Consider the following 14,754-nt stretch of genomic DNA (forward strand, 5'->3'; position numbering starts at 1 on the left):
ATGTCTGTACATGCTAGGCTCGTCAACACCCGTTGTATTCGAACGTTAGAATCTATCACACCCGATCATCACGTGGTGCTTCGAAACAACGAACCTTCGCAATGGTGCACAGTTAGGGGGAACACTTTTCTTGAAATTTTAGTGAGGGATCATCTTATTTAAACTACCGTCGTTCTAAGCAAATAAGATGTAAAACATGATAAACATCACATGCAATCAAATAGTGACATGATATGGCCAATATCATTTTGCTCCTTTAGATCTCCATCTTCGGGGCTCCATGATCATCATTGTCACCGGCATGACACCATGATCTCCATCATCGTGTCTTCTTGAAGTTGTCTCGTCATCTATTACTTCTACTACTATGGCTAACGCTTTAGTAATAAAGTAAAGTAATTACATGGCGTTTATGTTGACACACAGGTCATAAATAAATTAAGACAACTCCTATGGCTCCTGCCGGTTGTCATACTCATCAACATGCAAGTCGTGATTCCTATTACAAGAACATGATCAATCTCATACATCACATATATCATTCATCACATCCTTTTGGCCATATCACATCACAAGGCATATGCTGCAAAAACAAGTTAGATGTCCTCTAATTGTTCTTGCAAGTTTTTACGTGGCTGCTATAGGTTTCTAGCAAGAACGTTTCTTACCTACGCGAAAACCACAACGTGATATGCCAATTTCTATTTACCCTTCATAAGGACCCTTTTCATCGAATCCGATCCGACTAAAGTGGGAGAGACACACCCGCTAGCCACCTTATGCAACTAGTGCATGTCAGTCGGTGGAACCAGTCTCACGTAAGCGTACGTGTAAGGTCGGTCCGGGCCGCTTCATCCCACGATGCCGCCGAATCAAGATAAGACTAGTAACGGCAAGTAAATTGACAAAATCAACGCCCACAACTGCTTTGTGTTCTACTCGTGCATAGAAACTACGCATAGACCTAGCTCTGATACCACTGTTGGGGATCATAGCAGAAATTTAAAATTTTCTACGCATCACCAAGATCAACCTATGGAGTAATCTAGCAACGAGGGGAAGGAGAGTGCATCTACATACCCTTGTAGATCTCTAAGTGGAAGCGTTGCAAGAAGAGGATGAAGGAGTCGTACTCGTAGCAGTTCAGATCGCGGTTGATTCCGATCTAAGCGTCAAACCACGGCGCCTCCGCGTTCAACACACGTGCAGCCCGGTGACGTCTCCTACGCCTTGATCCAGCAAGGGGAGAAGGAGAGGTTGGGGAAGACTCCATCCAGCAGCAGCACGACGGCATGGTAGTGAAGGAGGAGCGTGGCAATCCTGCAGGGCTTCGCCAAGCACCGCAGGAGAAGAGGAGGACTTGGGAGAGGGGGAGGGCTGCGCCAGAACTTGGGTGCGGCTGCCCTCCCACCCCCCACATATATATAGGAGCAAGGGAGAGGGGGGCCGGCCCCCTCAGATCCAATCTGAGGAGGGGGCGGCGGCCAGGGGGGTTGCCTTGCCCTCCAAGGCAAGGGGGGCGCCCCCTTTAGGGTTCCCCCAAACCCTAGGCGCATGGGCCCTAGGGGGAGGCGCCCAGCCCACTAAGGGGCTGGTCCCTATCCACACACAGCCCATAGGGCCCTCCAGGGCAGGTGGACCCTCCCGGTGGACCCCCGGAACCCCTCCAATGGTCCCGGTACAATACCGGTAACCCCCGACTTATTCCGGTGACCGTATGATGACTTCCCATATATAAATCTTTACCTCCGGACCATTCCGGAACTCCTCGTGACGTCCGGGATCTCATCCGGGACTCCGAACAACATTCGTTGACCACGTACATACTTTCCCTATAACCCTAGCGTCATCGAACCTTAAGTGTGTAGACCCTACGGGTTCGGGAGTCATGCAGACATGGCCGAGACAACTCTCCGGTCAATAACCAACAGCGGGATCTGGATACCCATGTTGGCTCCCACATGCTCCACGATGATCTCATCGGATGAACCACGATGTCAAGGATTCAATCAATCCCGTATACAATTCCCTTTGTCCATCGGTACGATACTTGCCCGAGATTCGATCGTCGGTATCCCGATACCTTGTTCAATCTCGTTACCGGCAAGTCTCTTTACTCGTTCCGTAACACATCATCCCATGATCAACTCCTTGATCACATTGTGCACATTATGATGATGTCCTACCGAGTGGGCCCAGAGATACCTCTCCGTTTACACAGAGTGACAAATCCCAGTCTCGGTTCGTGCCAACCCAACAAACACTTTCAGAGATACCTGTAGTGAACCTTTATAGCCACCCAGTTACGTTGTGACGTTTGGTACACCCAAAGCACTCCTACGGTATCCGGGAGTTGCACAATCTCATGGTCTAAGGAAATGATACTTGACATTAGAAAAGCTTTAGCATACAAACTACACGATCTTTGTGCTAGGCTTAGGATTGGGTCTTGTCCATCACATCATTCTCCTAATGATGTGATCCCGTTATCAACGACATCCAATGTCCATGGTCAGGAAACCGTAACCATCTATTGATCAACGAGCTAGTCAACTAGAGGCTTAGTAGGGACATGGTGTTGTCTATGTATCCACACATGTATCTGAGTTTCCTATCAATACAATTCTAGCATGGATAATAAACGATTATCATGAACAATGAAATATAATATAATAATAACTAATTTATTATTGCCTCTAGGGCATATTTCCAACAACAACGTATGTTGTTATGTGGTCTAACCGATAAAGATCTTCGTAGAATATGTGGGAGCCAATATGAGCATCCAGGTTCCGCTATTGGTTATTGACCGGAGACGTGTCTCGGTCATGTCTACATTGTTCTCGAACCCGTAGGGTCCGCACGCTTAATGTTTCGATGACAGTTATATTATGAGTTTATGAGTTTTGATGTACCGAAGGAGTTTGGAGTTCCGGATGAGATCGGGGACATGACGAGGAGTTTCGAAATGGTCGAGACGTAAAGATCGATATATTGGACGACTATATTCGGACATCAGAAAGGTTCCGAGTGATTCAGGTATTTTTCGGAGTACCGGAGAGTTACAGGAATACGTATTGGGCCTTATTTGGCCATACGGGAAAGAAGGAAAAGGGACTCAAGGGTGGCTGCACCCCTCCCCTTGGTCTGGTCCGAATTGGACTAGGGAAGGGGGGCGCCCCCTTCCTTCCTTCCTTCTCCTTTTCCCTTCCTCCTTTTCTATTTCATATGGGAGGTGGAATCCTACTAGGACTAGGGAGTCCTAGTAGGACTCCACACTTGGCGCGCCCCCTCCTAGGGCCGGCCTCCTCCTCCCTTGCTCCTTTATATACGGGTGCAGGGGGCACCCCAAAGACACAACAATTGATCATTGATCTCTTAGCCGTGTGCGGTGCCCCCTTCCACCATAATCCTCGATAATATTGTAGCAGTGCTTAGGCGAAGCCCTGCGACAGTAGAACATCAAGATCGTCACCACGCCGTCGTGTTGACGGAACTCTTCCCCGACATTCTGCTGGATCGGAGTCCGGGGATCGTCATCGATCTGAACGTGTGCTAGAACTCGGAGGTGCCATAGTTTCGGTGCTTGATCGGTCGGGACATGAAGACGTATGACTACATCAACCGCGTTGTGCTAACGCTTCCGCTTTCGGTCTACGAGGGTACGTAGACAACACTCTCCTCTCTCGTTGCTATGCATCACCATGATCTTGCGTGTGCGTAGGAAAATTTTGATATTACTATGTTCCCCAACAGGCGGCTCCTTTAGGAGCCAATGACACTCAGTGCAAAAATTTTGAAGGCAGATTATTTTCCCGCCACGAGCATTTTAGAAGCAGGCCTAGGCGGTCATTCCTCTCAGGTATGGCACGCGATCCTAGACGGGCGGGACATCTTGTCCCAGGGCATCATTCGAAGAGTTGGAACTGGAGAAGAAACAAAGATCTGGGAGCATAACTGGCTCCCCCGTGAGGGAGTTAAACGACCTTTGAACACGATGGTTGCTCACCCGCCTGAACTAGTTTCAGAATTAATTGATGCCACTTCAGCCACTTGGAGAGAAGATCTGATACGGGCCATCTTTAATCCTTATGACGCCCAAAGCATATTAAGGATCCCACTGTGTACTCGTAAGGTTGCTGATTTCTGGGCTTGGGGTGCTGATCACCGTGGGAGATTTTCAGTTAGCTCGGTTTGCAGAATGCTCGTGAAAACAAAACCGCAGAGGGAAAGTTGGCTCGAAAATTCTGAAAGCCCTGCGGATGTTGCAGTGGAGGCAAAGAGGTGGTCTAATCTATGGCAGATTAAGGTTCCATCGAAGCTCAAGAACTTTTTATGGCGCTTCTGTCAGAATTCATTACCAACAACAGACTTGCTGAATCATCGTAACATGTCGACTTCTTTGGTCTGCGCTATTTGTTCAACTTCTGACAGTTGGAGGCACGCGCTGGTCAATTGCCATATGGCGGGTAGTGTCTGGGCACTAGCTCCTTCTGAGATGGTGGAGCATATGCAAGCAAACTTGGAGCTGGAAGCGAAGGACTGGTTGTTTCTGATGCACGAAACTCTGGCCCAAAATGATTTCACAAGATTGGTGGTCACCTTGTGGGCAATTTGGAGAGATAGGAGGAAAACTATACACGAGGAGATTTTCCAAAGTCCGTTGTCAACTTTCTCTTTCATTAACTCTTTTCTGGATGACTTGGAGTCTCTTAAGCAGCCAACTATTGCTCAAGCAAGGAATTAGCCAGCCAGAGCGCAGGTGTGGATTGCACCACCGTTGGAATTTTTGAAACTGAACACCGATGCGGTAGTAACGAGGAATGGAAGCTATGGCTCAGTTGCGGCTTTGTGCCGTGACGCGGGAGGTACTTTTCTGGGAGCTTCATGCATAACATTTAGGAACATTTCGGATCCTGAGATTCTTGAGTCTTTGGCAGTAAGAGAAGCCCTGGCTTTAGCGAACGATCTTTATGAGCAAAAAATACATGTGGCATCGGACTGCCAGAATGTGGTGCACGGAATAAAAAAAGGATCAATAGCGGAGTGTGGAGCTATAATTCGTGAAATCATAGACCATTCGACCTCGTTTACTTCTTGTAATATAGTTCACGAGCATAGAGCCTCGAATACCGAGGCTTACAATCTCGCTAAGCATGCTTTATCATTAGGGTTTGGCCGCCATGTATGGTTTGGCCAGCCCGGCGATCTTCTTTTTGTACCTGTAAACATTATGATTATATGAATAAAGCTTGGCGAGACTGTCTAAAAAAAAGGTGGCTGTGGCATGAGCAATCCGATAGGGAAACACCATGGGCCGCGCAATAAGGCTGACAAGCTTTGCCCCTAGTGTATTCGTCGCCACCCGAAGAAAAACATGAGATTGAAGAACGCCGTCCAAAATCACCTGTGGGTACGCGACATCAACCTCGGGCCGGGTCTTACGGTCGGATTCTTGCAAGAGTTCGTTGAATTATGGAGGCTCGTGCATGGAGTCCAGCTACTACCCGTGGTAACTAACAGTGTGACATGGAAGCTCTCTAACTCAGGGATGTTCGTCCGCGTCAGCGCAATTTATAGGAGCCATGGCCTTCAATCTTCGGCCAATCATTTGGAAGCCATGTGCGCCAGCGAAGTGCAAGTTTTTCGCTTGGCTGATAATCCGCAACACAGTCCGGACTGCTAGCTCATTGCTTAGCAGTGCATGGAGGACGAGAATTGCCTGCTCCCTCGGCCTGTGCCCATCTGTGCTCCAGCGTACGTGGCTTGATTTGATTGGAACAAAATAAGGCCCGGCCCCACCCCCTTAAAATCAGGAAGAAGATGATTAGATTAGAAAAAAAAGGAAAAAAGACAACCGTAGGATGAAGTGGAAGCACGGATAGGAGTATGGGGAAGGAGCAGGCAAGCCGGATCCATACATGGATGGCCGCGAAACCCAACCTGCCCACTATGCACCTGCACATTATGGCCGAATGCTGATACTCTAGGAGTGTTTGGGACTTAATGGCATTTTGGCTATCCTGCCCACAAATTCAGCATTTGGAATGGGTGCACCAGCAATGCTAGACCCACGTAAAACTACGTGAGGATTTTACATAAAGAGTGATGTGGAGATAGTTAATTGGATAATGGTTAGTGGCTGGGGCCCACCCCGGTTGAAATCAGGGGGCAGAAAAGTTTAATTAAGTAAGATTACGTAACAACCCGTAGGATGTACGTAGATGTAGCATTTTTGTGGGTGCACTCTGGGTCGGTTAGGGACTGGTGGTTTGCACTACCTGCAACTGCCGGCCGGGGTGCCGCAAAAAAGACTTCGGTCTCTGATCTTTTTGGGAGCTTGGGAGTTGGGAACTGTCCCTGGAAGAAATGCTAGGACCTATGAGAGAAAAGAGTGCTCAGCTACAGCTCTCACATGCAAGATTAAAAGCGAGGTTAGCTAACCTCCACCATGAGTGTATAGGATGTATATAGGAGTTAAAAGCACTAGGAGTCCTAGAACTTCATGGACGGGGGAGCTGAAGGCATGGCTGGAGGTGCTCCGCGCCGGCACCGACGGGCTGGCGTGCCAGCTGGACGACTTCCTGGACGACGTTGTGGGGGCGGCAAGGAGCTCTCCGACCTCTGCAGCCACTGGCGACCGAACCGATCATCGACCGTCCGACCCGATCGATGAACCGACGATGGTGATGATGGTGGTTCCTGTTGCCTGCTTGCCTGGCAGCAACGTGTGGTGGTCGTGTACAAGTAAAGCAATGCTGCTCCGGTCCATAAGTGGCAGCAGTACGTAGTCGTAGGCGTCTTTTGCAGTGCCGGTCCGGTCTGGGGATCGTGGAGTGGAGTGGAGCGTCACAGCGTTTTGGTCAGGTCATCAGCGTGGAGTGGAGTGGAGTGTCGCAGCGTTTTGCCAACACTAGACAGAAAATAGCAACATAGTAAACTGTCATAGGCAAGGGCAAGTCTGACCCTTCTTCAGGTCGCTACTCTTCAGACCCGAGCACCCCGGCTCCACCGCATACCCATCGCTCATGGAGGCGTAGACCAGGTAGTAGAGGATCCCGAACAGCCACACGGAGAGGGCCATGATCCACTGGTTCACGGGAGGCGGAAGCAGCGATGGGGAGGCCTTCTCCGACATGACGGCTTGCTTGGCGGCGGCGGCTTGTTGGATGGCGCCGAGGAGGAGGAGAGCAGAGAACAAGAACAGAAAGGGGGTTGGCGACGACGAGTGGCAGGGGGCTATTTGCAAAAACACGCACTGACCAGCTCAGGCACGAGGAGTCCAGTTGTCACGCTGTGATTGGTCCAGGACCAAAGTTGCACATATGGTGCAAGTTCTGTGAGTGGGTAGGATCATTTTGCAAGTTCTAAGATCAAATCATCACATCCTGAGCAAGTTTTAGGACCCCGGTGCTTTTAACTCGATGTATAGCGTACTGGTTTCTCACCAAGTTTTGATTTTCCTTTTTACTGTACTTGATCCGCTGTGATCTCGTGTTTGTATTTCTCTGCTATATTAATAGAAATGGGGCAATCTGTGCCCGTTCGTTCAATAAAAAAAAAACTAATTGCTGCACAACCATGTTATCCAACCTCACACACAGCTGATGCATCCTTCAACACCGTCACTCAGAGCTTTGACTGCTACACTTCTTTTGGTATATTATAATAATGTGTCTTCATTTTATTTCATTTTAAAGTTTTTAAACCGTCTTTTATATGTTTCCTCACCTAGGTCCAGCACCTTGCAACTAGAAGACTAATTTCTTATCTACTAGAAAAGGAAGTTAGTCCCAATTATTATGTCATCATTAATCATTAAAATGACATCAGCCTTATGCCGAGGTAAATCATATTATTACTAGTAATTAATGCAAAGTTGCAGCCACCCCTCAAAAAAAATTGCAGAGTTGCAGCCCTTGTGACAATGGAATCAAACTGTTACACATTGTATAAATTATTATCAAAAATAATAAAAAGCCAACCTACTCTATATAATGTTAATTAATGTCCAAGATATCACTCTTTTTCCTGTCACTGCTAGACTATTGGTCGCATTTCGGAAAATCTGCAGGCGGTGACGGAAGAGCTGATTCCAGTGTTGGCCCGTCTTCTATGATGAACACAGTCGCCATTCCAATCAGACACATGAAGCTCGTAGTGGCAATGCATGTAGCCTTCACACATTATGAACAAAAAAAAATCAGCCACCAAGAAAATACACGGATCTAACAATCCACTCTAGGATTTTGCAACATTCAGATTAGGAAAGAGTACGAAATCATCATGAACTAAAGCACCAAAGGTGCAGTGCTCCTGTTGGATCTGTATCCAAGAACAACAAAATAAGAAGACGCCCCTTATGGATCCGTATCAGAAAAACAAAAACAAACTATAATTCAAGAACAAGCAAGAGATAATCCTATGGTTCTCGCTCATTTTGCCTAGCATAACATATGGCATCAGAAAAACATAGTATAGAGGCGCAGAACATATGGTATCAACTAAATCACGTTGACAAATGTTTTGCAGCAAGTACACATAACATGGACATTGTTGAGAAAAAGGGACTAAAGGTTCTAGATTGCCATACTGAGTAGAATGTGTCAAACATCTGCGGCAAAGGAGATTAACAATATAATCCAAAACCTCATCATCATGGTGTTGCTAGAAGAAAGTTGCTTCTCTATCTTTTATCAAAAAACCTATCACTAGTAGAAAACGGAGCTTTAGCGCCGGTTCGTAAGGGCCTTTAGTGCCGGTTCCATAACCGGCACTAAAGGGTGGGCACTAAAGCCCCCCTTTTAGTACCGATTCGGCACGAACCGGCGCTAAAGTGCCACCACGTGGCGTGAGCTCACGCCCTGGTATGGGGGACCTTTAGTACCGGTTGGTGTTAGTTTTTTTTTGATTTTTTTTGAAAATTTTAGAAAAAAATTTTGAATTTTTTTTATTATTTGATGATTTAGTCTCTAATCACCTCTCTTAACTACTCAAGTGTGGATCACTCATTCCAAATCATCTAACTTCCCGACCGGTCACCCATCCCTCTCACTACTCCAGCCCGAGCACGCTTAACTTTCGGGTTCTATTCTCCCTCGTTTCCGAGTCTGCACTTATTGTTTTCCTGACAATAGTAAGATGTCAATCCTATTAACCCTCAGGAGTTTAGCTTGAGCATGAAGTCACACATTTCACCATTTGAGTTTGAAACTATTATTCTAAAAAACAGTAATTATTTAGTAACGCTAATATTTCTTCAATAAGTTTGACCATAGATTGACCATAGTTTGACCAGATTTGACCAAAATTCAAAAAAGTGAAATAATTATTTAGTAACACTAATATTCTTGAATAATTATATAGTAACATTAATACTTCTTGAATAAGTAGTTTGACCAGATTTAACAATTTTTTTAAAAAAAACTGAAATTTGACCATATCTTTTTTTCCTTTTGGAATTTGAGGATTCTAAAAAATTGCAAACAGGCCGTAGGCGGTCTCCATCGGATGCGGATTTTCGTGCTGAATTTTTTGATATATTATACGTTTTTTCCGACATCGTATGCAAAAGTTATATCCGTTTTACATTTTCCCTGCACTTTTTGCAAAACATGTCCAAATTTAAGTTTTCAAATTTTCCTAACTAGTAGATGTAGTAATATAACTACCTCTTGAAGGATTTTATTTTTTGAAGTTTTTATCATTTTCTTTTGATTTTTTCAGAACTGAAATGTCGACACACGGGGGAGGGGGGGGGTAGAGTTTGAAAATTGCCTTATAGTGCTGTCACAAACCGGTACTATAGGTCAGACCCCTTTAGTACCGGTTCATGGCACGAACCGGTACTAAAGGTCTAACCTTTAGTACCGGTTCGTGCCATGAACCGGTACTAAAGGTGATCGTGGGGCCCCAGCCTGACGCCAGCCTGCCACCACCCCTTTAGTACCGGTTCGTGGCACGAACCGGTACTAAAGGTTCAACACGAACCGGCATTAATGCATAGTCGTTCGAACCGGCACTAATGGTACCATTAGTGCCGGCTCAAATTCAAACCGGCACTAATGGTACCATTAGTGCCGGCTCAAATTCAAACCGGCACTAATGTGCTTCACGTTTGACCCTTTTTCTACTAGTGTATAGAGCAACAGAGAAATTAAAATCTATCCTGAAATTTTAATGGAATGAATAGACTGAAAATAACATTCCATGATGTCTCAAGTAAATAAGAAACAATTAGGGCCAACATCTTTAAAAAAAATACATTTGTAGGGACAACATGTATGCTTTAGTGGTAACACTGAATTAGTATTTTTGCTAAATAAATGGCTAACCTGTATTTCTAAAGGAGATGCATCCATGCACTGGGAGAGAACATTTATATGCGCCTTTGAACTTAAACTATAATCTTCAGTAGCTTTTATTCATACAGTTATATTAAGGAAGCCTCCAACAAAAAAAGAAGAAGATAAGTCTCGCAGCGGTAGAGGCAAGGAAAAGCGCGGACAAATCAAGCATGTGTCATGCTTTGCTATAATATCAGATGACTGACCAGTGACCACTAGTTAAACTCCAACATTGGTTACCAATGAATCAACGCGGTCCTTTGGCAGAAAAGGAACCTTACTCTTTTTTTAAGTAAGTACGGAGTAGATATATTTTACTTATCAATGAAATGATACATAATCAAGCTAAGATAAAAAAGTAATATGCAATCTTTACGATCCATATCGAGCCTGGCCCGCCCTCCCGAAAAAAGTGGATCGACCTCCTCTGCTGCTCCCGCGGGCGACAAGGGAGGCCTCCCGCCGCCGCCGGTCCCCGTCCCCCCTCTTCCTTCCGTCCCCTCGCCGCCGGCCGGCGAAGCCTGCCTGGCGTGGGCGGCGGCGGGACGCCTCTCCCCTTCGTCGTTTGGCTGGCACGGGACGACTAGATCAATGGAAGGCGCTGGGCTAGCGTGGGGCACGACGGCGTGGCAGCTGGCGCTCCTGGCGGCGGTGTGCGGTCGGCGCGACGACGCTATGGTGGCGTTCTCGCGGCGCGGTATGCGGCTGCGCCGCCATTGATGGGGCTCGTTGGTTTCGCTCTGGTGGCCAGCGAGGGTTGGATCCCGGGGCGGCGGCCCCGGACGGCGATGCAGCGGCCGCGATGGTGGACGATCTGTGCACAAGACGCTTGATGGAGGCCATTGGAACAGATCTGGGTGAAGACCTACTCGCGGCTCCTGCCGAGGCCGGCGATGGCGGCACTTTTCGGTGTCGTTTTCTTGTTGAAGGCATCGCTGTTGAGAAGTTCCGGGCCACTATCTGCTACCTCCGGAGGAAACCCTAGATCAGTAGATCGGATGACGGTGACATTATTGTGTCGTTTTCCTCTTGTGGCGTCATTTTTGGAGGTGTACACGGGCTCGAGGGACCAGTGGACGGAATAATTGGTGGAGCGGTGCTTCATCCTGCACATTAGTGGTGGCGTTTCTCGGCGGCGTGGCGCGGTGGAGACTCGGCGCACGATGTGTGGCGAGGGACTCGCGCAAGAGGGTGCCATTATTAGGCGTCGTGGTGGCGTCGATGGCAGAGAGACCGGGCACGGTGGTGCAACAGTACACACTGAAGATGGATTGATGGCAGGTGACGGCGGCGGCCTCATACCCGGCAGGCGTCCTGGTTGAGGAGTGCACCAGACTGGTAGGTGCCCCATACCCGGCAGGCGTCCGAGTTAGGACCTTAGGTCTTAGATGTTTAGGTTTAGCTGCGATGTCTATTTGGTATTAGGCCCAGACTATCAGCGCCCCTTCATCAATTGGATATGTGTAGCGACAGTTGTTGCATAGACGGTGACTTTAGTCTTACTGTTGTATCACTTTGTAAGGTCTTATGAGAATAATTAATAAAATGGCCGTATGCATCGTCCAGATGCAGAGGCCGGGGGTCCTTCTCCTTTTTTTAAAAACACAATCTTTACATATTAATGAAAAAAGAAAACGTTGACATCACATTATTCACGAAAAAGGAATACGTTGACGGGACATTATGCATCGATAGGAAGTGCCGAGATTTCAGGAATCCGTGTTTTGATACTGGTTAATGGCGCGCTTTATTTCTTGCCATGTACGTGTCGATTGTTGAGTATGTAATAACGAGGACACGAGCACCACACAATCACGTCTAGCCCTGTTTCGCTCCCGCAATGGCCAGGTCCATGAACCCGTTCCATACAGCAATCGTACTGTTGGTGCTTCTTCTCATCTGCTTTGCTAACCATGGGCAATGTAAGTACGTGCAGCTAGATAATCACCAGGCCCTATTACTACACATCAGTTAATTTGTGTTTCCTACTCCCTTCGTCCCATAATTCTTATCGTGATTTTAGTTCAAACTCATATTTCTTTTTTGGGATTGATGCATATGGTTAATTCGCCAAGTGATGGTACCAGAGTCGGAGACTAACATGAACATTGGCGGTTTCTTCTCTGTTCCACAGGCAGCAACTCGGAGCAAGGCGTGGAAAACGGCAGCAAGATCAACATACCAAACGGGCTGTGCCAAGCTAGATCCTGCGTACATATGCACGGGTGTTACTGCTGTTTGATAGATGACACCTGCCACCCTTCGCGGGACACGTGCATTGAAGCCTGCGAAAGCTCTTTCTCTACACGTGTTTTCCGCAGCCCTCCCATCTAATCTTTACATGCATTGCATGACTTAATTCTGGAATAATGTGTAGTTTTTGTTGCTCGGTTGCTCCGCGATCTGAGTTTTCGAGTGTTGAGTATTGAAAGCTTTCTGTTGCGTTCCTCATCACAAAATAAATAAATAGATGTTGTGTTAATCTAGGCTGCGTTCGGCAATCCTTCAGTCCTCAATCACGGAGCGGAGCGGACGGAGCATCGTTTCAGCCGCTCCATAAATTACAACTGGCTGCTGCTCCGCTCCGGAATAGAGTTGCAGAGCCGGAGGGAATCCGAACATGCCTCTATATTCATTACTGACTGGTTTAGTTTCCTTTAAAAAGAAAACCCTGAATCTAGAACGCGAATGTTCTCTTCGTGAAACTACAGCGCGACCCGGTCCAGCACCGTCCTATTGGGCATGCGTTCGCGTGCACCTAGCCTGATGATAACGCCGGGCCGAGGCGGGAGTTGGTCACGCGTATGCGCCATAGCGCAAGTGAAATCTAATTTAAAATGTTAGGTAGTAGATTGTAGAGCACGTAAAAAACGAACCCTCGTTTCCAAGTATATACCATATCCTCTTTGATGCTGGTCTAAGGCCAATTCCAACGCATGATCCTAAATGGCCCAGACGCGCCTGTTTGAACTAAACGGACACAAAACACGGCCCAACGCGCGAGAGCAAACGGATAAACGCATGTTTTTTTTTTGAGAAGTCTGGTTTCAATCTATTCCCGGCTCAAATTTGGGTCATGTTTATGTCGAAACGGACAGTGCGGGCCGGGCAGGACACGGGTCCTTGTCCTCCCCTGGCCCACCGTCGGGGACACAACCCCATTTTCTCTTCCACTGCCCCTCCCCCAACCCCCGCCATCGGCCGCCACCCGTCAGTACCCATTTTCCCGTCCGCTTTTCTCGCTTTCCTGCCAGGCCGCCCTAACCACAACCACGCCATGCCATAGCCGGCCCATGCCCGTGTTTCGGAGGAGTTTTTTGCCGGCCTTCGTGGCTCTTTGTTGTCGCAAACGTGCGAGAGAAACTACGGCCGCAGACGATGCCCATCGACTCCAACACCTTCCGGCAGGTCCTGCATAGCCGCAGGGAGCGGCCTGCCAACGCAAACCTTGCCTACTGCCTGTGAGGGGAGCTCGAGGTGCTCTTCCCGGCCGCGTCTCCACCACGATCGCAAGATGTTTGACACTTTGCTCACAAGGTACCATGGATAGTGGGGATGAGTATTTTTTCCACAACTTCATTTGTTCATTGGATGATTCGTCCTTGGATGACGAAGACCTTGTGGTGGCTGCATTGGTCATCAATGACCACACTGCTAGGCAGCGGCCTCGTGTCAGGGGATCAATCTCGGGTCATGCTCTGGCCTTGAACCGCAATAGGGAGACCTCCTCTATGTCGATTACTTTGAGAATGGGCCGCTCTTCAAACCACATCAATTCCGCCGCTACTTCCATATGGCTAGACATGTGTTCAATCGTATTCGGGAGGGAGTGGTAGCATATAACCCATACTTTGAGTGCAAAGAGGATGCCATTGGCAAGCTTGTCTTCTCCTCTTATTAGAAATGCACTTTGGCTATTCGCATGCTTGTGTATGGAATTCCAGGCGATCTTGTGGATGAGTACGTGCGTATGACTGAGTCCACATGCTTCCTATCAATCTACAATTTCTGCAAGGCTATGGTTGCAATGTTTGGCCCTAAGTACCTGAGAGAGCCAACTATCGCGGATACAGAGAGGTTGTTGATGATCATTGCTGATAGGGGCTTTCCAGGCATGCTTGGTAGCATAGATTGTATCACTGGAAGTAAAAGAATTGTCCATTTGCTTGGCAGTGACAGTATAATGGGCAGTCGATGTCATATTAGAAGCGGTGGCTTTACAAGATCTGTGGATATGTCATTTTTTTCTTCGGCGTGGCTGGTTCTCACAATGATATCAACGTGTTTCAGCGTTCTCTAGTGTTCGCAAGGCTTGCGAAAGGTCACTCCCCAGAGGTCAACTTTGAGATCAATGGCCACCATTACAACTAGGGATACTACTTAGGTGATGGTATCTATGCTCAATGGT

The sequence above is a fragment of the Triticum urartu genome, chromosome 7 (assembly GCF_003073215.2).
Source record: "Triticum urartu cultivar G1812 chromosome 7, Tu2.1, whole genome shotgun sequence".
NCBI classification, from domain to species: Eukaryota; Viridiplantae; Streptophyta; class Magnoliopsida; order Poales; family Poaceae; genus Triticum; species Triticum urartu.